Source organism: Phodopus roborovskii, unplaced genomic scaffold (assembly GCF_943737965.1).
Source record: "Phodopus roborovskii unplaced genomic scaffold, PHOROB, whole genome shotgun sequence".
NCBI lineage: Eukaryota > Metazoa > Chordata > Mammalia > Rodentia > Cricetidae > Phodopus > Phodopus roborovskii.
Window position 1 is genome coordinate 1,310,547 of NW_026126413.1, and position 26,778 is coordinate 1,337,324.

The following is a 26,778-nucleotide window of genomic DNA, read 5'->3' on the forward strand; positions in this document are numbered from 1 at the left end:
TTATAATAAAGATGATTCATACTTAAAAAAATATTTATGTAGCCACTATGGAAATCATTGTTTTGGTTGCTCAAAAATCTAGAAAGGTATCTACTGTACAAGTTATACATGCATCACTCTTACATGTTTTCCCAGAATAGTTCATGTCCCATCACAGGGCTGCTTCCTCTTGCTTTTTCATTGATGTTTTGTTCATAAAACCCAGCAAATGGGTACATCTAGACGTCTGTAAACTGATCAATGGAAAATAAAAATATAAAACTTTCAGGTAAGGAAGTATTCTTCAGCTATTAAAATAAAACAATATACAAGTTGTAGCGGTAGAGTCAGTTTCCTTCACAGATGCAGTTCTTGGGACATTGCAATGTCTCATTAGATGGATGATTCCATATCCATATCCTGAAACCACTAACTGAATTTCAACGTTTAAAAGAAAAAAAATTACATTTGAAATTGAGAGGAAATTGTGGGAATTGTGGAGATATAAGATATAATTAGTGTATAATTAGTGGTGGAGGTAAAATAAAGAAAATGGTGGGGCACTTTATCAAAATTCTTTATTTGCAGGTATAAAATCCTGAGTCAATGTAATAGAAAATAATCAATATGTTGAAAAATGACTTAAAGGAGAAAGTAACAATGCAGATAAATAACTAATATGCTGTGCAGAAAGTTAGGTCCACATTACAAGGAAAATTAAAAATTAAATTTTATTGTTTTATTATTATTATTATTCAAGGGTGAAGAGAACATTTGAGTCTGTGCTTCCCATAGGGAAAGGGGTATACAAATAGGAAAAACATATTTTATTAACTCAGAATTTCCATGAATAAGTATAAGTGCCACAGTTATTTTATAAAACTGTGCAGGGTAACAACCAGCAAATGTAAGTTCAGGAATGAGATAAATACTCAACTACATTCCATGTAGGATTTTGTAATAATTAATAAATGTGTCCCAAATGATACATGTCAGGTGACTAGCAGCATTTAAATTCTCATCAAGATTATGTAAAGTAGCATAAATAACCTCTATTTTGTCTTATTTTATGACTATGGTTTATAAATCTGTTAATTATGATTCTTTTTTATTTTGCCATGAATCAAATCAAATGTGCTTTTTTGTTGTAATACCCTTTTCTAATACAGCAAATGATATCAAGGTTAATAAAGAAAACAAGTAGAATGAAAAAATAAAAGCCTACAAGTTATAATGAGCTGATGATAGTTTTGTTATTGGTAAAATTTTCTCCTTTAACATGGAGAAAGTAATCAGATGAAATATTCCATTTCAAATCCTAAGGCATTTTATAAAACCAGGGCTTTGTGAAAATTACTTGTAAATTTAGTTGACCTTTTAAGGATTGAAAAATCACAGCAAAACTTCATCATCATAATCATTATCACTGTTGTTGTTATTATTATTACTATTATTATTATTATTATTATTATTTTCCTGATGAAAATGCAGTTACATAGTTAAAATACCTAGAGATTTCCTCCAAATGTTTGTGTATTCTCATAATGATATGTAATAATTTGGCTTTTTTTCCTTTTAATTAGTGCTTTTACTTTCAATTTCCATAAAGTCTTCATAGCTATTTCTAGACAGTTTTTTTTAAATAATATGTAAGAATAAAGAGTAATTAATTTTAGACTTCCTTTAAATAAATATAGAATTGGTTATTAAGAATATCTTAATGCCTTCTGCCTGTACTGTTTCTTATTCATCAGGGTATAATTAAGCTTATTGGCTAATTTTATATTATCATAAATAAAATTTACTACAGTAATACTTCGGTACTATGTTGCTATTTATCACTGTAATATAGTTTATCTGGACATGCCAATTTAAACATTATAAGAATTCTTCTTTCTAAATATTTTATCTTTATTACTTATATTTACATGTGTTAGTTTGTGTGTGTGTTTGTGTGTGTGTGTGTGTGTGTGTGTGTGTGTGTGTGAGTGTATGCAAGCCCACAGAGGCTAGAAGAGGATTTTAGATGCCAGGAAGTTTATATTACATGGACTTTGAATCATGTGACTTGGGTGCTGGTAACTGAACTTGAGTACTCTGATTTGATATTATAGTGAAATCAAGAAACTTGTTTATCAAAGATTTATTTGGAGGTGTACGGGATCTTACCATGTAACTCAGGCTGGCCATAAAAAACTCACTGTGTAGAGCAGGCTAGCATTGATCTTACAAAAGCACACCTTTTATCCCTAAGTGCTGGGATAAAAGTGTATGCTTTCATATCTGAATATCAAAATTCCTTAGTTTACATATATGTTCTGTTTTACTTGGAAACTATAATTAAACACATCGGTATGAATTACTCAAAACAGCAGCTAATTGAGTAATTAGATATTCTATTCTGTTTTATTATGTTGTAAAACCCAAGTGAAGGAAATGAGAAGTCAAATTTTACTTTTTAACATTTTATTATAATGCTCAGTTAACTCTGGTACACTTATCATAAAACTAATGGAAAATTATTTTGCTATGCAAAATATTCTCTATAATTTTACTACTAGTATTATGATTACTATTATACTTTCAGTGCTTTCTTATGTACATATACAAATTGCCTAAATATTTGTGGAAAATGTTTTTAAAAGACATTATAATAAGGAACCATAATGAGGCAATCAGAAAATGAAACTTCAGAGAACATGAGATTATACAAGTGAACATAAAGATCCAAACAGGGGATGGTGGTATTCATTGAAATATTTCTGAAAATATGGATTGAAATGAAAATGGCATTCCTTCCATTTATAGATAATTGTCATCATTTTTATAACTTTATAGTCTATCTTATTTATCTTCAGATTAATCCTGGGAAGTGAGATACTTTTCTAAAGATTGGAAATACAACATATTATAACAGAGTTCTTTTTTGATACAAGGAAAATAATCTTACCTTTATATTTAGTGTATAAAAAAGCATGTATTTTATAGTCATCTATTTTCTTTTTCTGGCTACACTGCTGGTGTATATTTATGCTGTTGTTTAAGGGAGAAGTTTATAGTTTTTACCCAAACTCAGAAATATGAATTAAATTAAAATTTTATCTTCATATTTCATCTTTGCTATTTTCTATCAAATATTACTGTTTTAATATAACTCTCACAATTTCTAATTGAAGGACAACATACATATTTATCTGGGCAAGAAAATTTTGGATTTCATCATTTAGGTATTATCACTGACTATTGGCTATAATTACTTAACCCTTTTCTTTGTTTCTAAGGTTATATAACACAAATTGCACCTCCAATTTTAAAAAATGGACAGTGACACAAAGCACAGTGTTGTATAAAGTAAACAAGAGAAATTAGTAACAATAGGAGGGAAAAGTAATCTAAGTTAATGGAACTATTTGAATATCAGCAGGAACACAGGACAAACATGAATATTAGTAGATATTCAATTGTGCAAGAGCAAAGATAGAATTGGAAAAAAAGGCATAAAGTTACTCTTCACTTTAGTAATGTAAATATAGTATTATTGAGTTCCTCATGAAGTCTGATACTTAAAAACTGATTGCTAACGTATCTGTTGTACTTGTGATTAAATCATGCATTAAAATTTTCAACTTAGGTTGCCTACTATATTTATACATAGAACTGTCATAAAGAGAAAATTATAATGATGATTTCCACTAATCTGCCACCAAACCATCATAAAAACGATTTAGACCTGAAATTTATTATACTGTGATCTTCACTGCCATGATAATTTTGAAAACTGACTTACAACACCCTGACACCATTTTGAAAGTGTAGTTTTATTCTGTAATTTTTACTAATTAAACGTGTGCAGTTTTAAATATAACCTTTGTGTTATATATTCAAATTTTATTGGATTATTACATGTTCATTTGCATTTGGGTAACTGTAGTGAGATGTTCACTTTGTCTGCTTCTGTGGCAATGACCACGCCCATTGGGGGGGTAGAGCCATGGGCAGAATTGACCTGTGAACTACATCTGAGGAGGAGCCTGGAAACGCTCTCTTGCTGGCTGGATGCAGAAAGGAGAGCATCTGGTGGAACTTTGGATCTTGCTGGTGTTCATCTGTCTTGGTTGTAAGTGATTTCTCCCTGAATAAACATCTGTTTGGCCTATTTGTTTATCCTCATCTTTATTAAACCATGATAGGTAACACTAATTGGACTAACTGGGATAAATAAATAATAAAACAAAATATGTTTTAGAGTGAGATATAATGGGGAGGACTATGGAGTATTTGAAGGAGAAGAGTAATAGATTTGATTACTATATATGTTGTTTTGGCTAGATTTTTTGGCAAATTGAATCTAGCTAGAGACACTTAGGAAGATAAACTCACAAATCAGAAAATGACTCCATCAGACTGACCTGGAGGCAAATCTATTGCCAGATTTTCTTGATAAATGATTAATCTGAAATGGCGAATACCACTGTGGGCAGTGACACACTTAGGTCTTTTATTCTTTCTATACCCTCTTCCATAATGTCCAAAGTTTTAGGCATTGTGGAATAGATGTTCTTTTTACAGTGACACTCAAATGTCACTAAGTTCATATATTTGAGCAGCAACTAGTATCCACATTCATCCTCGTTCATGGCAAAGGGAAGTTCCTTTGCTTCTGTCTGAGAGCAGATTTTGAGTATACATATACATAATCAGAAGTCAGCTTGGGACCGTGTCAGTTTAACTACACAATAATAGTCATGAGACATTTTCATCCATTTTTAAAACTTGGCTTACTAATTCTTTGCTGTTGTCAGAACTCCAATCAGGATACTGTTGGCTGCTACAATACCAATTATTTCCCATCTGCATTATTTGACATATCTTGCCTAACAAGTTGGTATTGTTGCTCATAGGTCAGCCCTCTAACAGTCTAGATTCCACCTGCAGGAACTATGAAAGACAGCCAAAAGGAAGACAACTACCAGCTAGCTGATCTCTATCTTTCTTCCATTATACCTTCCAACCAATGTGTGTGGTGTCCTCTGAAGAAAATCACATCAATTGGTTATGGTGGGTAACTAAGAGGAATGGCAAGAGTTTTTGTTGTTTGAGTGGCTTCTGGAACTTGCCTGACTAAGAACTCATGAATAAACATCCTATCTTGTAACCACTGAGATTTCATTTAACAAATTTTAGGAACAACATTATGGAGACATATTGGAGAATAACATCTTTATAATGATTTAAACTGTCTTCTTAGCTTTTAATTAAATAATAAATTAGTCAGTTATTAGTATATATGAGCCATGGTGGAAGTTGGAGGATTACTTATGGGAGTTGGTCTGCCCTTCCAGCATGTTGGTTCCTATGATCTATTCCAGATTCATAGACTTGATAGCAATCATCTGTACTTGCTGAGATATTTTACTGGCTTTGAACTTATATTTTTCAACTGGTCTACATAGTAACAGTTACCAGATGCCCCCCCAACTTTGTTGATGTACTGCACATGAAAAACAACAAAGAATCTAAACAAAAAGAAATATGTACAGCCTCTTAAATACTCAACAGAATATATTTTCCATTACAACAGATGTGAATTAAGTCATACTGTACAACTTCAAATAAATACCAGCCTAACATTTTTATTAAGTGCTCTGATGAGCACTGTAAAATGAAGTACAATCTGCTTGCCCTCTCATCAATGCCTTGGTTTGCTACAGTAGTACAGGAAAGAAGCATGTGGCTTAGTACTTTCTCATATTCTTAGGTGCATTTAGATTGTCACAGTTAACCAGATGGCTTTTTCATAAAGCCTTTATTTTATGTAACCCATGCCTAGTCTCTAATTTGACTAAATTTTTTCCACTCCCAATATTTCCCCAGCTTTACTTTTGTTATCAATAATACTCTAACTACTTTGGGTTAAGCTTTCTGGAAGGCCATGGTTCTTTAATAGTTTCTTGAATTTTCTAAGGATGCTAAGCATAACATCAAATATAAAGACTAAAAGATAGAACCTACATAGGAAAAAGAATGTGTGGTGTGAGACTTACTGTGCCTGAATTTCATTTATGATGATTTTCCCAAATTCTATTGATTTACCCAGAAAGTTCATAGTTTCAAATATCTTTACAGTAAATAAAATCCCAATGAGTATCTGCACAGTATTTTCATTAGCACTTTATCAGTTTATGAAAAAGACTTGAAAATAAAACTTGCACTTGATCTAGCCAAAAGGGTGAATAACCTCAGCATGGAAAACTTTAAAACTCTGAATAATTGAGAAAGGTGCTATAAAATGGAAGTACTTTCGAAGCTCACAGATTAGTACAATTAATATCTTGAAAAGAACAATGCTACAAAAAGAAATTAGCATATTCAATGTAATGCAACTCAATCTGAATGCTTTTTTTCCCTTTTTTATTTAAATTTGAAATTGTTTTGTCAATCCAAGTTCCTTCAACCTCACATTCTCCCCTACCACACCTACCAAACCACAGCCCATCGCTTCCCAGAGAGAATGAGGCCTTCTATGGGGAGTCTTCAAAATCTGTCATATCATTTGGGCAGGGGCCTAGGCTATCTGATATGTGTCTAAGCTGAGAAAGTATCCCTCTGTGCGGGATGGTCTTCCGAGGTCTATTCCTACACTAGGGATAAATACTGATCCATAACTAGATGTCCCATAGACTGCCCAGTCCTCCAAAATAAAACCTACATTCAAGGGGTCTGGGTGGCTCCTATGCTGGTTTTCCAGCTATCAGACAGGGTGCATGAGCTCCCGGTTATTCAAGTCAGTTGATTCTGTGGGTTTCTCAAGCCTCTGCAGCTATATTTCCAGAGTTCGGCTAACGATTAGCTGTGGATATCTGCTTCTGCTTTCCTCAGCTACTAGATGAAGGCTCTTGGATGGCATATGAGGTAGTCTTAAATCTCATCATTGTAGAAGGGCATTAAAGGTAGCCTCTCTATTATTGCTTAGTTTGTGAATTGTGTTCTTCATTGTAGATCTCTGGGCAAATTCATAGTTCCGGATTTCTCCTTAAATATATAATGGCTTCCTCTATTATCTCTTTTCTTGTTCTGCAATGTTATTTCCCTGTATCAATCTTCCTGTTCCGTCATAACCATTTCCCTTCTCTTTCTCCTACCTCCCTCTCCACTCCTTGCATGCTCCCAATTTGCTCAGGAGATCTTATCCCTTTCCCCTTCTCCCGGGGACCGTGTATCTCTCTTAGGGTCCTCCTTATTTCTTAGCTTTTCAGGTGGTGTCAACTGTAAGCTGGTAATCTTATTCTCTATGTCTAAAATCCATATATGAGTGAATATTTACAGTGTTTGTCTTTTTGTGACTGGGTTACCTCACTCAGGAAGATTTCTTCTAGTTCCATCCATTTCCCTGTTAATTTCAGGATTCCATTGTGTTTTTCCACTCAGTAGTACTACATTGTATACCACATTTTCTCCATCCAATCTTTAGTTGAGGGGTATTTAGGCTGCTTCCAGGTTTTGGCTATACACATAATGCTTCTATGAACATAGTTGAACAGATGTCCTTCTTGTAAGAATATGCATGTTTTGTGTATATGCCTAAGAGTGTAATTACTGGATCTTGAGTTAGACTAATTCCCTTTTCCTTGAGGAATCGCCATATTGATTTCCAAAGTGCCTGTATGAGTTTACACTCTCACCAGCAGATGAGGTGTTTTCCCATTTCTCTACATCATCTCCAGCCTGAACTGTCTTTGATGTTTTGATTTTAGCTATTCTGACAGGAGTATGATCATATGTCAAAGTTGTTTTGATTTGCATTTCCCTGATGGTTAAGGATGTGGAACACTTTCTTAAGTGTCTTTCAGCCATTTTAGATTCCTCCATTAAAAAGGCTGAAAGACACTTAAGAAAGTGCTCCACATCCTTATCTACCAGGGAAATGCAAATCAAAACAACTTTGAGATACCATCTTACTCCTGCCAGAATGGCTAAAATTAGAAACACCAATGATGACTCATGCTGTAGAGGATGTGGAGAGAGGAGAACACTTCTCCACTGCTAGTGGGAGTGCAAACTCATACAACCATTTTGGAGATCAGTATGGCAGTTTCTCGGGAAAATGGGAATTAGTTTACCACAGGACCCAGCAATCCCCCTCTTAGGCATATACCCAAAGGATCCACATCCATGCAAAAAAGACATCTGTTCAACTATATTCATAGCAGCACTATTTGTAATAGCAAGAACCTGGAAGCAACCTAGATGCCCCTCAATTGGAGAATGGTTAATGAAGATGTGGTACATCTACACAATGGAAAACTATTCTGCAGCATCTAGTGATATGATCATGTGGTTTCTATCTATCTATCTATCTATCTATCTATCTATCTATCTATCTATCTATCCATCTATTTATTGGTAGATTTCATTGGTTGATTTTCCTATGTTGACCAATCCCTGCATCCCCATGATGAAGCCTACTTGGTCATGGTGGATGTTTTCTGACATGTTCCCAGATACAATTTGCCAGTATTTTATTGAGTATTTTGCATCAGTGTTCATGAGCTCTTTTTCTTAGTTTCTTAGTTGTGTCTTTGTGTGGCCTGACTACCAGGGTAATTGTTGCCTCATTAAAAGAGTTTGGCAATGAGCCTTTTTGTTTTTATTGTTTCCATTGTTATATCTCTCTTTTCATTTCTGATTTTGTTAACTTGCCTGTTTTCTCTCTGTCTTATGGTTATTTTGGGTAAAGATTTGTGTATCTTGTTGATTTTCTCAAAGAGCAATCTCTGTTATATTGATTCTTTGTATTTTTTTCCTAGTTTCTACTTTATTGATTACAACCCTCAAATTTATTCTTTCCTGGCATCTATTCCTCCAGGGTGAGTTCGCTACTTTTTGGATTAAATCTTTCAATTGTGTTGTTAATTCTCTGGTGTGACTAATCCCTAGTTTCTTCATGTGGGCACCTAGGGTTATGAACTTTCCTTTTAGCACTGTTTTCAAAGTGTTGCATACATTTGAGTATGTTGTGTCTTCATTCTCACTAAATTCTAGGAAGTCTTTGATTACTTTATTTATTTCTTCCTTGCCCCAGGAATGGTACAATTGCCCATTGTTCAATTTCCATGAGTTTGTAGGTTTTCTGCAATTTGTGTTGTTGTTGAATTCTCACTTTAAAGCATGATGGTCTGATAAGATACAAGGGTTTATTTCATTTTTTTTTTCACCTATTGAGGTTTACTATATTGCAGAGAAGGTTCCATGTGGTGCTGCGAAGAAGGTCTATTCTTTTATGTTTGCATGGAATGTTGTATACAGTAGGTCTGTTAAACCCAATTCAAACATAACTTCTGATAGTTCCTTTGTTTCTTTGTTAAGCTTCTGTTTGGTGGACCTGTCTATTTTTGAGAGTGGAGTGTTGAACTCTCCTACTATAAGTGTGAGGTTTTAGCTAAGATTTGAGTATTAGTAATTTTTCCTTTAACAATGTGGGTACATTTTTATTTGGGGCATAGCTGTTCTGAATTGAGGCTTCATCTTAATGGATGATTTCTCCTATGATGAATAAGAAATTACCTTCTTAGTCTCTAAATTAGTCTATATCCAGGTATGGTTAGCAGGAAATCAGCAGTTTTTGTTTGTTTGTTTGCTTTGTTTTTTTTTGTTTTTTTCCTACAGATGACTCCCTGTTGAGAAGTCTCTCTTTGCCCCTCAGGGTATTATGTCCATTTTCAGAGTTAGGAAAAACAAGTGTAAAAGGTGGAATGATGAAGTGACCACTTTTGAAATGTGGTACATTATTAAGTTCCTCAGATCCTCTCTTATTGCAGTGATAGTAGGATCCCAAAAGGTGTATATAGTGTATGCACTGCAGTCATTACAAGGTACTCTGGTACAAATGACATGTCATGGATCAGAAAGTTAAAAGAGGAGGCAAATGGTAAATGAACAGCAAAAGGCTACTTTAATTGGAATTATAACCGAAATCTGTAATGATACTTTTATGCTTTTATGTTGTCCTTTTTATTTATTTATTTTGAGCATTTTACATTCATTATTGATACTTAGTACCCAGAAAATTTTTTTATTTATATATACATATTGCTCCCTCACCTCTGCCACAAAAAAGCAAAATATTTGCAACTGATTTACTTCAGTCTTGGCTGCTCAAGCATTATTATATAAATGTACAATTAAATCAATGGTGTTTAATGCTTTCTAACAAAGGATTTATTCTGAAGTTCCTATGTCACACACAAAAAAACTCAAATGTCAAGTTGTACTTATTAATATAAAGTCATAGCTTCCACACATAGTGTTGCTTTTCATCTGGTAGGCCTGAGAGTAAATTGATAAAATTCTACTTAGTTAAAAAAACAATTACAGTGTTGGCAAGATTTGATGCAAAATTTGGAAAAGGTAGGTTCTGTATGTTGTCCTTTTTAAATTCAGACCTATTTACTAAATTTTTTTTGCTCAAAAATGCTATACAAAAACTGTGCTGTGTCTAGTTTTTATTGTATTAGTTCTCATGTGCTTATACTTTTATTATTATTTCCCTTCAGTCATTGCTTCTGAGAGAAATGCAAAACTTTGTATACTTAGAGATGAACTCATTCCTCCGTATCAAATCAAATACACAGAAGAAAGAAATAAGTGTTTGGTACAATATGACTTTATTATAGGTTTATGTGATTCTCATATTAATTATATTTAAGATCAACATATTATATCAATCAAATTTGAGCTAACTTTATCATCCAAAAATGTGATGTTAAGAACATAACCTGTGTTCTACTAAAACAAATGAATACAGTATAACATCTCAATGGGACAGGTATAGAAATAACATGATTCCTCTAGATAAAATCAATTTTCAAGCATATCTATTGATATAAAAAGTTAAGGTTATATAAAAAAAATCACAAAATATGAAGGAGAGATGATGGGAGATGTCATTCTGCAAATATGTTTCTCTTATTGGTTAATGAATAAAGCACTGTTGGTCAATAGGAAAGCAAGATAGGTAGGACTACTAGACAAGGAGGAGAGAGGAAGCAGTAGGGATGAGTTCCAAGATGGAAGAACTATAGGGTAGGACTCTGGTCTCTCTCTCCTATAAGATACGACCATGTGGAAGTACTTCGATTAATAGAAATGGGTTAATATTTAAAGCAGAGCTAGATGATAAGAAACACTAGTACTTGGCCACAACAGCTTTATATCTAATATAGCATCACTGTGTGTTATTTGGGGCTGGCACGGTTCTGGGACCAGGCGGGCCAACAGGGAAAACCTACTCTTTACATAATGGCACCTTCAACGTGGCTCATAAGTGTAAGGAGTACAGGTTTATTTCTCCTGCCGCCACTCTTGTCCCGTCGCCGCGCCTGCCCCAATTAACACACAGAGACTCTGTATTTGATATGATGCTATTGGCCAGGTGTTAGTTTCTTATCGGTAGCTCTCTTAAGTATTAACCCATTTCTTCTGATCTATGTATTTCTCTTACCGGGGATGTGGCCGGCGGCTCTGATTTCTCCAGACTCTCCATCTTGACTCCTCCTTACTACTTCCTCTTTCCTCCTTGTCTCCTACTCCCTCCTATCTTCCTTTCCTATTGGCCAACAGTGCTTTATTCATTAACCAGTATGAGAAACATATATACAGAATGACATCTCCCATCACATAAGAACTTCCACTTAAAACTTGAGAAAAGCTTAAGAAAGGGTTTTAGAAACAAAAGAACAAAGATAAGCAAGGCTTCCTGGTAGTAGCATTTTTCTCAGTTGAACTCTTTTTTGCTAGAGATGAGCAGAAATTTTCATGGCTTCTTTAAGAGAATTTTCCTGACTCAGCCTAAGTGGCAAAAACCTGCAAGGCTTTTAAAGAGCTCTGATAACAACTGAATGGTGTGGATGAAAGCTGGCAATGGCAGTGACCATCCCTCAGCCGTCAGCATGCAGCTGGATGGCAGCGTAGACCAAGGTGGTGAACACAGTTCTCAGTTCAGGTGGTAAAATTAACTGCAACAATCTTTGATAGACCGTGCTGAAACAACTGTGGCTTTCATTTTAGCAATGTTTTTGTTTAGCAGATGAAAGACTCATGGCCAGAAAAAGATAAAGATTTACAGTAAAGACAGATTCACACTAAGAAAAACTGCGAAAGGTTTACAGTGTGTTTTAAAATATATGTAGGCTTGGGAGAGAAAAAGAATAAAATGGTTTTAAAAAGACAAGAGGAGCTGGGTGTGGTGGCACACTCCTTTAATGCCAGCAGTTGGGAGACAGAAGCAAGCAGAGCTCTGTGATTTCAAAGTAAACCTGGTATACAGAGTGAATTCCAGGACAGATAAAAGTAACACAGAAAAACCCTGTCTCAAAAAATAAAAGTTAGAAGTAGAAGAAATAGAGTAATAAAAAGCCACAAAAAGATGGAAAGCACAGAGAGAATCTGGATACTGTACAGAATTATATTGTTTTAGACTGCTGAGGAAATAACAACTGTTAAAAGAAATACTGCTGAATCAATTCAATTTATATATTTTAAAAATGCTTTGACCTCAAAATTTAAGTCAAAGGACAGGTTACTGGGGAAAAGGATTTCTATTTTTGTTTCCACAGTAAATGAAAACCTGTGGATTCCTTCCAGACTAATGTGGTTTGATGAAGCCAGACCCCCTGAAACGGAGTCCCAGGTGGTCCAACATTCAAAACAGCTTGGGCAAAGCAGCTTTGCACACAGAATTTCTGTATCTTCTTAGGATCCCCATGACAGTGCTCCCTACCAACAGGAAGCAGTTTGGAAAGCACGACACCCAAATTCCCAAATATTATTTATAAATGTTTGTTTTCATTTATATGGAATTGGTTATAAATGATTAATGACCATAAACAATCTCTATTTAAAGGTAAAAAGGGGATTATGGTATAGATATGAATACTTTGTGTTGGAATGGATTTTCATTTATTGATACAATTTAAGGTCAATTTTGTGATATGTATATTTCTCCTCTTGTTTAGGTATTGTATAGAAATGTAATGTATAATTCAATACAGATTATAGATAGTATCTATGAAAGTCAGATCTTATAGTTAAGTTAGTTAAGATTTCTAGATATACAGACATTTATTTGAGATAAATAGCCATTCTTCAAACCTTTCAAAGACCTACAGAATATGGCATTTAAAATCATTTAGGGTTTTTCTTGATAGTGAGACATAAATGCTCCTGGCAACACTACCTGCATCAGAAAGAAGGATGGACATTAAAGAAGCTTGTTATGGAGTTTACTTTCAATATGGCAAGACTAGGCATTTGGGCAAAATACTGTTTTTGTCTGGAATGGTTGACTTCATGCTGTATAACCTGGACATGCAGGACCCCAGGAATGTGACTGCTGATACATGATGGACATTGCTACAGAGCTCCTGCTTCATAGAAGAGTCTCCTGGACAGTCTACAGGACACAGAGAAAAGTGATTAACAAACTGCCAATACAGGTGGACTTTTAAAGTTTCCTGCTTTGCTGAGGCATCTGCCAGACACACTATGGCCTATAGGCTGAAGATGGAACTTTACAGAAGAACTTCAGGAAACTGACCAGGCAGTGAGTTGTGTCTGTCATTTCTAGAGTTTATATATTATCCCTCTGTGGTCTTTGTGAAGGAGTTGAAGACAGATAGTTATGGTTATAGTTTTCCTTAGTTAGGATTAAAGATAAATTACATATAAGGCTTTAGATTCACAAAGATAGGATGATAGAATATTTTCTTTAAGTTTTACTAAATATTAATGTACTAAATATTGTTAACTATGGTTCTTATTTGATAACTGTTTTGTTTTATATTTTACTATGTTAAGGTTAAAACCCTTCTTTTTATTTTAGACTGAATAGAGATGATGGGAGATGTCAATCTGTAAATACGTTTCTCTTATTTGTTAATGAATAAAGCACTGTTGGTCAATAGGAAAGCAAGATAGGCAGGACTAGGAGACATGGAGGAGAGAGGAAGTAGTAGAAAGGAGTTCCAAGATGGACGAACTACAGGGTAGGATGCCAATCTCTCACTCTGGTAAGATAAGACCAAATGGAAGTACCTAATTTAATAAAAATGGCTTAATATTTAAGACAGAGCTAGCTGATAAGAAACACTAGTACCTGGCCACAATAGCTTTATATCTAATATAGCATCACTGTGTGTTATTTGTGGCTGGCGTGGTTGTGGGGCCAGGCCGGTGGGGGAAAAACTACTCTTAACAGAGAGATGCTAATGCTGTTATTACACTTTTCATAAGCTCAATATATTCAATGGATGTGACTTTGGGTCCTGATTCTGAAAGGTGTCTCCTCCAGAAAACTGATGTTGGCTGAGTAGTTTCAACTGCAGGAGAAGATGGAATGGTGGAAGCATTGCTTACTTTTCAAAGAAGAAAAAAAAAAAAAAAAAAAAAAAAAGGAGGGGGGAGGAAAAGGAGGAAGAGGAAGTATTAAGTTTATTATTATGTGTTAAGCCAAGGTCAGCCTTTAAATGAAACATCATTCTGGTCTTTCCATTTCACTATCTTGCTCAGTTTCCTACCTTATATTCCCCTACTAACTTATTCCCATAGGACTTCTTGTCTCAATCTCTGCTTCTCAGTAATAAGTCTTAAGACAGGTTTCAAGGAGGTCTTAAGAAAGCTTTCATAGCTGTAAAAGATAAACATAGTATTTCCTTAATTGTCTGAATCCTGCTCCCTGTACTATGTCTCAATCTGCTAGTTTCTAAGCCCTACTACAAACTAGGACAGGGCTGTGAAAAACATGTACTTGTGATAAATCAGAGACAAAAATTTGCTGTGGGATCTCTCACACACCATGATTTTTAATTTTTAATTCATTTGGGTCACCTATCTCTGTAATGTCCCTTGCTTGTATAACCCCTCCTCCCTTTCTTTGACTGGACTCTCAGAGTGTTTGAATGTAGATCTCTGCATCTGCTTCTATCAGTTACTGAATGAAGGTCCCATGATGACAGTTAAGGTAGTCACCAATCTGATTAAAGGGTAAAGTCAGTTTAGGCACCCTCTACACTATTTTTACGGGTCTTATATGTGGTCATCATAGTGGATTCCTAGGACTATTCCTAGCATTGCATTTTTTTCCTAGTTAGCCTGTAATAGCTTCCTCTCTTGAGATTCTCTTTTCTTGCTCTCCCACCCCATCCCTCCACCAATTTAACCATCCTATTCACTTATGTTCTCACCCCCCATCCCCTCCCCTTTATCACCTCATCTCTAGCCCTGTCCCCAGTTTACCCATGGCATCTCATATATTTGCCCTTCCCAGGGAAATCTATGTGTTCCTCTTAGTGCCCTTCATGTTTCCTTGCTTCTTCTGAAACCACATTACAATGTAATGATTGTGAATCAGCACAAAAGAGATGATGTCATGATCTAGTTCTTATAAGTAGGGCAGATAAAAGTGATTATCCTATTTTGAACACCTGTCAAAAGAATACTACCAAAATCTATACATAATATCATTTATATAAAAAATTTCTTTATTGTAGTTTTAAAGTTTATTTGAAGGTGCTCCATTTCAAATGTTAGAAACACAGTAATTTATAACTATGTGGTTATGTACAAAAGTTTTGAAAATACATTTTCATCTTCAAGGCTACAAAGATATTAAAATATATTTGTAATCTTGCATGTGAATTTGTATAAATTATCTAAATAAAAATATGGAAATATACTCTGTGATTGCTCCTTATGCAGGAAGTTCAATTTTTCAAACTTTAAATATTAATAGTACTAAATTATTAGAGTTTGATCCAAAAGGAGGAAAATTTTGTCTTATCAATAATGTATCTATACAAATTTGTGTTTATCCACACTTCATTTTTGGTGGTTTTAATAAGAATAGTCTCCTTAAGCTCATATATTGAATATTTGGTCATTTGGTCATCAGAGAGTGGCACTAGTTGAAAGGGATTAAGAAGTGTCCCTTTTTTAAAAATAGGTTTAGCCTTGGTGGAGGAAGTTTGTCTCTGGAGATGGTCTTTTGGGTTTTTAAAAGCCCAAACCAGGCCAAGTATCTCTCTCTTGCTTGCTGTCTGCAGAAGCAGATATATTTCTCCACAACTATGTCTGCCTGCATGCCACCATGTTCACTGCCATGATAATAATGAACTAAGCCTCTGAAACTGTAAGTAATCCTCAATTAAATGGTTTTCTTTATAGCAGTTGCTGTTATCATAGTGTCCCTTCTTAAAAATAGAATACTGACTATGGTTGAGTCAAAAGGAAGAACAAATTTTATCTTAGTAATGAAACAACTAAATGAATAAATACATAATTTATTTTTATTTCATGCTACCTCAGTGTTTTGATCAGGTGTTTTCTGCTATTTGTACACACTAAATAAAGTTATATACTAAAACCAAACAAAACAAAACAAAAAAGCACATATTATTTCCCTATAAGTAGAAAAAAATTTGAGATAATATTAGCTTGAGTAGATCCATTATATTCATTTTACATTTCACTACTAATTCCATAAGATATCTTGAAAGATTTCTTTGAGAATTTCATACAATACGTTTTAATCATACTCATACAATTTATCCTTGAGTCAAACCCCTTCCTCTAGTCACTCATATTTTGTCCTCCTTTTTTAAACCATCAATTCTAATTTGTGCAACCCACATACTCCTGAATATGTAGATGAAAAAAAAAACACATTCTTTCTTAATTAGTAACACTTATTAAGGTATTCAAATTTGATAAATGAGGATCATATCTTAATCCTTCATATTGACTTATATCAAACATGAGTTATATTGCCAAGAACTAATCATCTTGCTTCCAAAATACTGAATATCAGTTGTAACTTTTATAATCATATTCAGATCCATATATATGAGATAATTATTGTTTTATTGTTAAAATATGTTTAGTACAGATCTGATATGGCAAACACTTAAATGTTCTCAACACTGTGCTTGTATTCATTAAATAAAAAGCTGATCTCCAAATTACAATGTGGAACTCCAAAATTCAATGAGAAAAAATAATACATAATGTTATTTAGAAAGGGGCAATGAATCTAAGTAATTTTTCAAAATTATACATATACATGTTCCAAAGACATAAAGATGCTCATTGCTCATGTCACTGATTTTCCTGAGAAACTGCCATACTGACTTCCATCATGGCTGTGCAAGTTTGCATTCCCCATCAGCAATGGAGGAGTGACTCTTTCTCCATATCCTCTTCAGCATGTGCTGTCATTGATGTTTTGATTCTAGCCATTCTGGCAGGTGTAGGATTGTATCTCAAAGTTGTTTGATTTGCATTTCCCTGATGGCTAAGGATGTTTGAAAACTCCATGGAAAAAGCTGACCAAGTGAGAACACAGGAATCCCAAGTTGTAAAGCTTGGGAATCATCACTGGACTGAGGCAAGTATACTGAATGTAGGTGCCAAGCAGGAGGCCTGGGCAGTCTATGGGACCTGTAACAATGGAACCAGTATTTCTGCGCAGTGCATAAGTGAAATTTGGGAGCCCATTCCCCATGGAGGGATACTCTCAGCCTAAATACATGCAGGAGGGCCTAATGATATGACAGACTTTGTTGATCCACATGGAAGGCCTCATCATCCCTGGGAAGTGGGTGGGTTGGAAGGATGTGAGTGAGACTGAACTAGCATTGATGTATGAAATAAGATTAATTCTAAATTAAATAAAAACATGTTTTCCTTTATAAGAATTTCCATGGTTTCCATGGTTATAGTGTCTCTTCTTAGCAATATAAAACCAAAGTTGGAGGACTTATAAGTGGCCTGCATTTGGTAATCAAAAGTGTCATCCACAACATACCTGATTCCCTAAACACCAAGCTATAAGTACACTCTTCTACAAAATAATTTTAAAATTTTATTTCAGTTATTTTGTATCATAATAAATTCACAGAGGGTATCTTCATTTTCTTGACTCGTTTTCTCTGGGAGCTTGAGAATAGAAGATATTTTTTATAAAGTATGATAAATTTTTACAAAAAATCATTACCATATTAAACAATCTGCAAGATATTTCCCAATGAGGAGTGTCTATATTCCTGCCTTTGTACTTTTCATTCTGATATTGTGAGTGTACGTGTTTAAATAAAAATAACCCCTTAGGCTTGGTTACTTCTTGGTGAAGAAGTTTCAAAAATATTTAGAGGTATGGTCTTGTAGGAGGCACTGTATCAATGGGGGTATACTTTGAAGTTTCAAAAGACCACATCACTCCCAGTTAGCTTTTTTCTGTCTCAGGTTTTTGGATCAAAATGTAAGCTCTCCACTACTACTACCAAAGCATTACTGCCTGTCTGCTACCACGGTCACTGCATTGGTGGTCATGACTCCAACCATCTACAACTTAAGCCCCCCAAAATTATTCTGTAAGTTGTCTTGTTCACAGAATCCTATTATTTAATAGAAAGGTATCTAAGACAAATGTTGATATCAGGGGTATCATACTACTTGGAGAGGTCTTACCATGATGTTTTTTTTTTTAGAGGATTGAGTAAGAATTTGGGATTGTTTGTGGCAGAACAAACCATCCAAACAAGAGCTTGGAAGAAGGTAATGCTGAAAGCAAAGTGAACTACAAAAACCCAAATAAAGAGTTTTCAGAAAGGGAACAATATTAGCAACTGATCTAGAGATCATTCCTGGGATAATTTGCAAAGACTGTGACTTATTTTTTTTTTTCCTTCTTCAAAGAATCTGTGTGAGATTAAGTTAAAACATCTTGGACTAAGGCAACATCAAGACATCCGTGTACTAACCCTGTTTATGGGTATTTGTAACCACTCTTATTCAGATCTCCATTGAAAAATTGCAAATAGGGATAAAGAATACTAAATGTAAATTTCAAGAGAAGAAAGAGCACAAAAAACTTAATGTTGAAGTCAATTATGTTGGAAATCATACGGAGAGGACTGACTTGAAATGCAGCAAACAGAATGGTGCCCACATGGCAATACCACTCAGTTACTCCTACAAGTGTTAAAATAAAAGGTCCCAATGATAGTCTCCATCTAGCAATCAATGACAAAGAAAGGGGAAGAGGATGTACCCCAAGCAGGCAACAAAATTTGGCAGCCTCTGATTCTTGGTTCTGGTTTTAGTGTCATGAAGACTATGAAAGTAAAAGAGTTATGAAATCTTGCACAGTTAAGAGATCCACAGAGGCTAGGCCTATGGCAGCTCCTTCATGTAGTCCCTGAGAGACCACAATATGAATTTGTGAAATAAAGCCTCTTTGTCTTGGAGACATCAAGTTGTTGGAGGTCCCATAAGCATGAGATTTCTGCCAAGGAGAAGCTACAGACAGAGTAGAACCATCCCAAGAGAGAAATGTGCTTTAGTCAGCAAACCTGTAAGAGTAGAACCATTTAAGCCATTTACTATTAGGCATAGAGTTAAGGATTTGATGTTTGCTCTAATGAGTTCTATTCTTATATTCATGGAGTATTTTATCACTATCATCATGTTACCTTTCCTCCATTTTTGAATGATAATAAATATTCTGTGTTATTGTATGTTGAAAGCATGTAAGCATGTATTTTGCTTTTTTTAACATTATAGGGTGTTACAATTTCAGATATGTTCTTGAGTCTCAAAAAACAAATTGTACTTCTAAATTGTGTTAATAGTGTGAAAGACCTGTAGTTTCTTCCTGTAGGTGTTGGTGGTGTCTCTTCCCTCTCTCTATGGTCCTTCCCAGATGGGCTTATGTGGATCAAAGATTCAATGTCTGTATCTCTGTGTGGTCCAAGCTCTCTAGGAGGCTTCTCTCTGGCCAATAGCCGGCAGAAGAGGACGAGGGCTGGGCTGGAACTTGAGAAGGTTTTGCAGGGTAGTGGGATCTCACTGGAAACTGGCGCTCTCCAGCTGAGACCTCGTTCTTTGGCAGGGGCCCGGATTTCCCACTACCCTGCAAAACCTTCTCAAGTTCCAGTCCAGCCCTCGTCCTCTTCTGCCGGCTATTGGCCAGAGAGAAGCCTCCTAGAGAGCTTGGACCACACAGAGATACAGACATTGAATCTTTGATCCACATAAGCCCATCTGGGAAGGACCATAGAGAGAGGGAAGAGACACCACCAACACCTACAGGAAGAAACTATGGGAAGAAGGCAATACAAGAGAACACCTAACAACAGAAAGACAAACATGACACCACCAGAATCTAGGGAATCTACACCAACTAGAATGGAACACAACAACAAAGCAGAGGAAGCAGAAGGGTACGACTTAAAAATCACCATCATAAAAATGATAGAGGCCCTCAAAGAAGATATGAGAAAATCCCTTAAAGAAATAGAGGAAAAAACAAACAAAAAAGTGGAAGAAATGAACAAATTCCTTAAGGAAAGTACAGAAAGCCAAGAAAAAACAATTAACCAGGTGAAGGAAACGGTTCAAGATTTGAAAACCGAAATTGAGAAAATAAAGGCAACACAAATGGAAGGAAAGCTGGAAATTGAAAAGCTGGGCAAAAAATCGGAAACCACGGACACAAGCATAACCAATAGAATTCAAGAGATGGAAGAGAGAATCTCAGGCACAGAAGATAAACTAGAAGAAATAGATTCATCGACCAAAGAAAACCATAAATCCAACAAATCCTTAACACACAATATCCAGGAAATGTGGGACACCATGAAAAGGCCAAACCTAAGAATAATAGGCATAGAGGAAGGTGAGGAAGCCCAGCTCAAAGGTGCTGAAAACATATTCAACAAAATCATCGAGGAAAACTTTCCAAATCTGAAGAAGGACATGCCCATGAAAGTACAAGAAGCATACCGAACCCCAAATAGGCTGGACCAAAGAAAAAAGACCCCTCGACATATAATAATCAAAACACCTAGCATACAGAATAGAGAAAAAATATTAAGAGCAGCGAAGGAAAAAGGACAGGTAACATATAAAGGCAGACCTATCAAAATTACACCTGACTTCTCCATGGAAACCCTCAAGGCCAGAAGGTCCTGGATAGATGTTCTAAAAGTATTAAGAGAACACGGATGCCAGCCTAGGCTACTATATCCAGCAAAACTCTCAGTCAATATAGATGGAGAGAACAAGATATTCAATGACAAAACCAGATTTTCCCAATATGTATCTACAAATCCAGCCCTACAGAAAGTATTGGAAGGAAAATTCCAACCCAAGGAAGGTAACTAGGCCCACAAAAATGTAGGCAACAGATAATCCAACTACACCAGAAACCTAGGGTGAAGCAGAACAAATATATTCACAATACCACTGCCAACAACAAACCTAAATCAAACAAGCATCAACAATCAATGGTCCTTACTCACCCTCAACATTAATGGTCTTAACTCACCTATAAAAAGACACAGATTAACAGAATGGATACGAAGACAGAATCCATCCTTCTGCTGCATACAAGAAACACATCTTAGCTCCAAAGATAGACATTACCTCAGGGTAAAGGGTTGGGAAAAGATTTTCCAATCAAATGGAAATAAGAAGCAAGCAGGCGTAGCTATCCTAATATCTAACAAGCTAGACTTCAAACCAAAACTAGTCAAAAGAGATGAAGATGGTCATTTCATATTCATCTCAGGAGAAATCCATCAACACAAAGTCTCAATTCTGAACATCTATGCCCCTAATACAAAGCCACCCACATTCGTAAAAGAAACACTACTAAAACTCAAAGCTCATATAAAACCTCACACACTTATAGTGGGAGACTTCAATACACCACTCTCAACACTAGACAGGACCACAAATCAGAAACTCAACAAAGAAACAAAAGAATTAACAGAAGTTATGTCTCAACTGGGGCTAACAGACATCTATAGAACATTCCATCCAAAGTCAAAAGAATATACCTTCTTCTCTGCTCCACATGGAACCTTCTCTAAAATCGACCACATACTAGGAGACATAACAAACCTCAACAGATACAAGAGAATAGAAATAGTCCCCTGTATCTTATCGGACCACCATGCTTTAAAATTGGAATTCAACAACAATACAAATAGCAGAAAACCTGCAAACTCATGGAAACTTAAGAATGTGCAATTGCACCACTCCTGGGTCAAAGAAGAAATAAAGAAAGAAATTAAAGACTTTCTAATATTCAACGAGAATGAGGATACAACATACCCGAACTTATGGGACACCTTGAAAGCAGTGCTACGAGGGAAGTTCATTGCACTAAGTGCCCATATGAAGAAAACAGAGGATAGTCACATAAATGAATTAACAGCGCAACTGAAAACCTTAGAACATAGAGAAGCGAATTCACCCGCAGGAGCAGACGCCAGGAAATAATCAACTTGAGGGCTGAAATCAACAAAATAGAAACCAGGAAAACAATACAAAAAATCAATGCAACAAAGAGTTGGTTTTTTGAGAAAATCAACAAGATTGATAAACCTTTATCCAAATTAACGAAAAAGCAGAGACAGAACATGCAAATTAACAAAATCAGAAACGAAATGGGGAACATAACAACAGACACAGAGGAAATCCAGACAATTTTCAGGTCATACTTTGAAAATCTGTATTCCACAAAAATTGAAAATTCAAAGGAAATGGACAAGTTTCTGGATAACTATCACTTACCAAAATTAAATCAAGAACAGACAAACAACTTAAATAGACCTATAACCCGAAATGAAATAGAAGCAGTCATCGAAAGCCTTCCAACGAAAAAAAGTCCAGGGCCAGATGGATTCAGTGCAGAATTCTACCAGACATTCAAGGAAGAACTAATACCACTACTCCTCAAACTGTTCCACAAGATAGAAACAGAAGGTTTATTGCCAATCTCTTTTTATGAGGCCACAATAACTTTGGTACCCAAACCTCACAAAGACACAACTAAGAAAGAAAACTACAGACCAATATCCCTGATGAACATCGATGCAAAAATACTCAATAAAATAATGGCGAACCGAATTCAAAAATACATCAGAGAAATCATCCACCATGATCAAGTAGGCTTCATACCTGGATTGCAGGGATGGTTTAACATACGAAAATCTATCAACGTGATCCACCATATAAACAAACTGAAAAAGAAAAACCATATGATTATCTCCCTAGATGCAGAAAAAGCCTTCGATAAAATTCAACACCCTTTCATGATAAAGGTATTAGAGAGGTCAGGGATAACAGGAACATACCTAAACATAATAAGAGCAATATACAGCAAACCAACTGCCAACATCAAACTGAATGGAGAGAAACTTAAGCCAATTCCTCTAAAATCAGGAACAAGACAAGGCTGCCCTCTCTCTCTCCATATCTCTTCAATATCATACTAGAAGTTCTAGCTAATGCTATAAGACAACAAAAGGAGATCAAGGGCATCCAAATTGGAAAGGAAGAAGTCAAACTGTCTCTATTTGCAGAGGATATGATAGTTTACATAAGCGACCCAATAAACTCTACCAGGGAACTCCTACAGCTGATAAACACCTTCAGCAAACTAGCAGGATACAAGATAAACTCAAAAAAATCAGTAGCCCTATTTTTTTCAGACGACAAAGAGGCAGAGAAAGAAATCAGAGAAACATCACCCTTTACAATAGCCACAAGCAACATAAAGTATCTTGGTGTAACGCTTACCAAACAAGTAAAAGATCTATATAATAAGAACTTTGTGACTCTAAAGAAAGAAATTAAAGAAGATACCAGAAAATGGAAAGACCTCCCATGCTCTTGGATAGGTAGGATAAACATAGTAAAAATGGCAATCTTACCAAAAGAAATCTACAGATTCAATGCAATCCCCATTAAAATCCCACCACAATTCTTCACCGACCTTGAAAGGATAATAATCAACTTTATATGGAAAAACAAAAGACCCAGGATAGCCAAAACAACCCTATACAATAAAAGAACATCAGGAGGCATCACCATTCCTGACTTTAAGCTCTACTACAGAGCTATAGTTCTGAAAACAGCCTGGTATTGGCATAAAAATAGACAGGTAGACCAATGGAATCGAATTGAAAATCCTGATATTAATCCACACACCTATGAACACCTGATTTTCGACAAAACAGCTAAAATTATACAATGGGGCAAAGACAGCATCTTCAACAAATGGTGCTGGCACAATTGGATGAGGGTGTGTAGAAGACTGCAGATAGACCCATGTCTGTCGCCATGCACAAAACTCAAGTCCAAATGGATCAAAGACCTCAACATCAATCCAGCCACATTGAACCTCTTAGAAGAGAAAGTAGGAGGTACACTTGAACAAATTGGTATAGGAGACCGCTTCTTGAACATAACTCCAGGGGCACAGACACTGAAAGAAACAATTAATAAATGGGACCTCTTCAAACTTAGAAGCTTCTGTAAGGCAAAGGACACAGTTGACAAGACCAAACGGCAGCCCACTGACTGGGAAAAGATTTTCACTAATCCTATATCCGACAAAGGGCTGATCTCCAAAATATACAAAGAACTCAAGAAACTAGTCAACAAAACACCAAATAACCCTATTAAAAAATGGGGTACAGAACTGAAGAAAGAATTCTCAATGGAGGAAATCAAAAAGGCTGAAAGACACTTAAGAAAATGCTCCACATCCTTAGCTATCAGGGAAATGCAAATCAAAACAACTTTGAGATACCATCTTACCCCTGCCAGAATGGCTAAAATTAGAAACACCAGTGATGACTTATGTTGGAGAGGATGTGGAGAAAGTGGAACACTCCTCCACTGCTGGTGGGAGTGCAAACTCATACAGCCACTTTGGAGATCAGTATGGCGGTTCCTCAGGAAAATGGGAATTAGTTTACCACAGGACCCGGCAATCCCCCTCTTAGGCATATACCCAAAGGATTCACATCAATGCAACAAAGACATCTGTTCAACTATGTTCATAGCAGCACTATTTGTAATAGCAAGAACCTGGAAGCAACCTAGATGCCCTTCAATTGAAGAATGGTTAATGAAGAAGTGGCACATCTACACAATGGAATACTACTCTGCAGAAAAAAATAATGGTATCTTGAAATTCGCAGGCAAGTGGATGGCACTTGAAGAAACCATCCTGAATGAGGTAACCCAGTCCCAAAAAGAGGAACACAGTATGTACTCACTCATATATGGATTTTAGACCCTGATCAAATGATCACCAGCCTATAATTCACCTCACCAGAGGAACTAGGATACAAGTTGTATTCTAAGAGATTCATATAAAGTCCCTCACAGAACTGGGAAGGGACAAGTCCCCCAGACCTCAGGTATAGTGGGGGAGGACAGCTAATGGAGAGAGAAGTAGGAGAAAATGAGAGGGAGGAGAGGAAGGCATGTGCGCCCAGGAGGATTGAGCCTGGTTAGGAATGGAAAATAGGAAAGAGAGAGAGAGACAGAGACAGAGAGAGAGAACATAAAAGAGGGACCCAATATTGGTTTGAAGATAAAGTTGAACACAAAGAAAGGTCGAGGGAACTACAAGACTGCTCCCAACTAACAATCTCAGCTTCCGTGGAAAGGCTATCATAAATGCCCTTCCCGGAGAGTGAGATCAACAACTAACTTCTCCATGGAGTCCTCAACTAATGCCTGTTAAAAACAGGAGCAAACACCCATACATAAACACTGAGTCAAACTAGAACCCAGAAGCAGATGGAGAGGACAAGACCATGCGGTAGAAGTACATAGAGACAGCTTACCTGAACAAGGAGGAGCTAAGGGCCACTAGACTGATAGCTTGGAAGCCAACAGGGGTCTGACTCGGACCCCCCTGAATATGGGTCTCAGCCAGAAGGTCTGAGCAGTCTAAGAGACCTCAGACAGTGGAGCCAGGATGTATCCCTGGTGCACAAAAGGACTTTGCAAACATATCCCCCTTGGAGGGATAACTGCCTCATTCTAGAGATAGGAGAGAAGCCCTAGTCCCTACTTCACAGGACCTGTCAGATCTACATGACCCCAACTGGATGGCATTCCCCTACATATTGTATTGTGGTGGGGGGTTGGGAGGGGAGGGTGTTTAGAGTGCATGGGAGAGGGTAGAGAGGGCAAAAGGGAGGGAAGGAGGGAGGGAGGGCTTGGGGGGAGGGAGGGAGGGGGAGGGAGAGGGAACTGGGATCGACATGTAAAATAATAAAAAAAAAAAAAAAAAAAAAAAAAAAAACCCTTTGACTCCAAAATTTAAGTTGAAGAACAAGTTACTGGGGAAAAGTATTTCTATTTTTGTTTCCACAGAAAATGAAAAGATGTGGATTCCTTCCAGACTAATGTGGTTTGATCACACCAGACCGCCTGAAACAGAGTACAAGCTGATCCTACATTCCAAACAGCTGGACAAAACAGCCCTATAGACTACAGCTAGGATATCTGAATCTTCTTCGAATCCCCCAAGACAGCGCCCCTTACCAGCAGGAAGTAGTTTGGAAAGAACGACGCCCAAATTCCCAAATATTGTGTATAAATGTTTGTTTTCATTTAATTGGACTTTGTTATATAAAATTAAATAAAAAATACTCTATATGCATAAAAAAATAGTGTGAAAGACCACAGGGATATTTGGAGTTGAACTGAATACATTTTTGAATGATGATATGTATGATCATGAGCCTATGGGGTCCTGGGACTAAAATGTGGTTTAAATGAGAAGGGTTCCCATAAACTGATGTGTTTGAATGTTAGCTTCCCAAATGATAGAAAATCTGGAAAGGATTAGGTGTTGTGAACATACTGGAGTAGCTATGTATGGGAGGTGGAATTCGTGATTTTTAAAAGACCAATGCCACACTCAATGAGCTC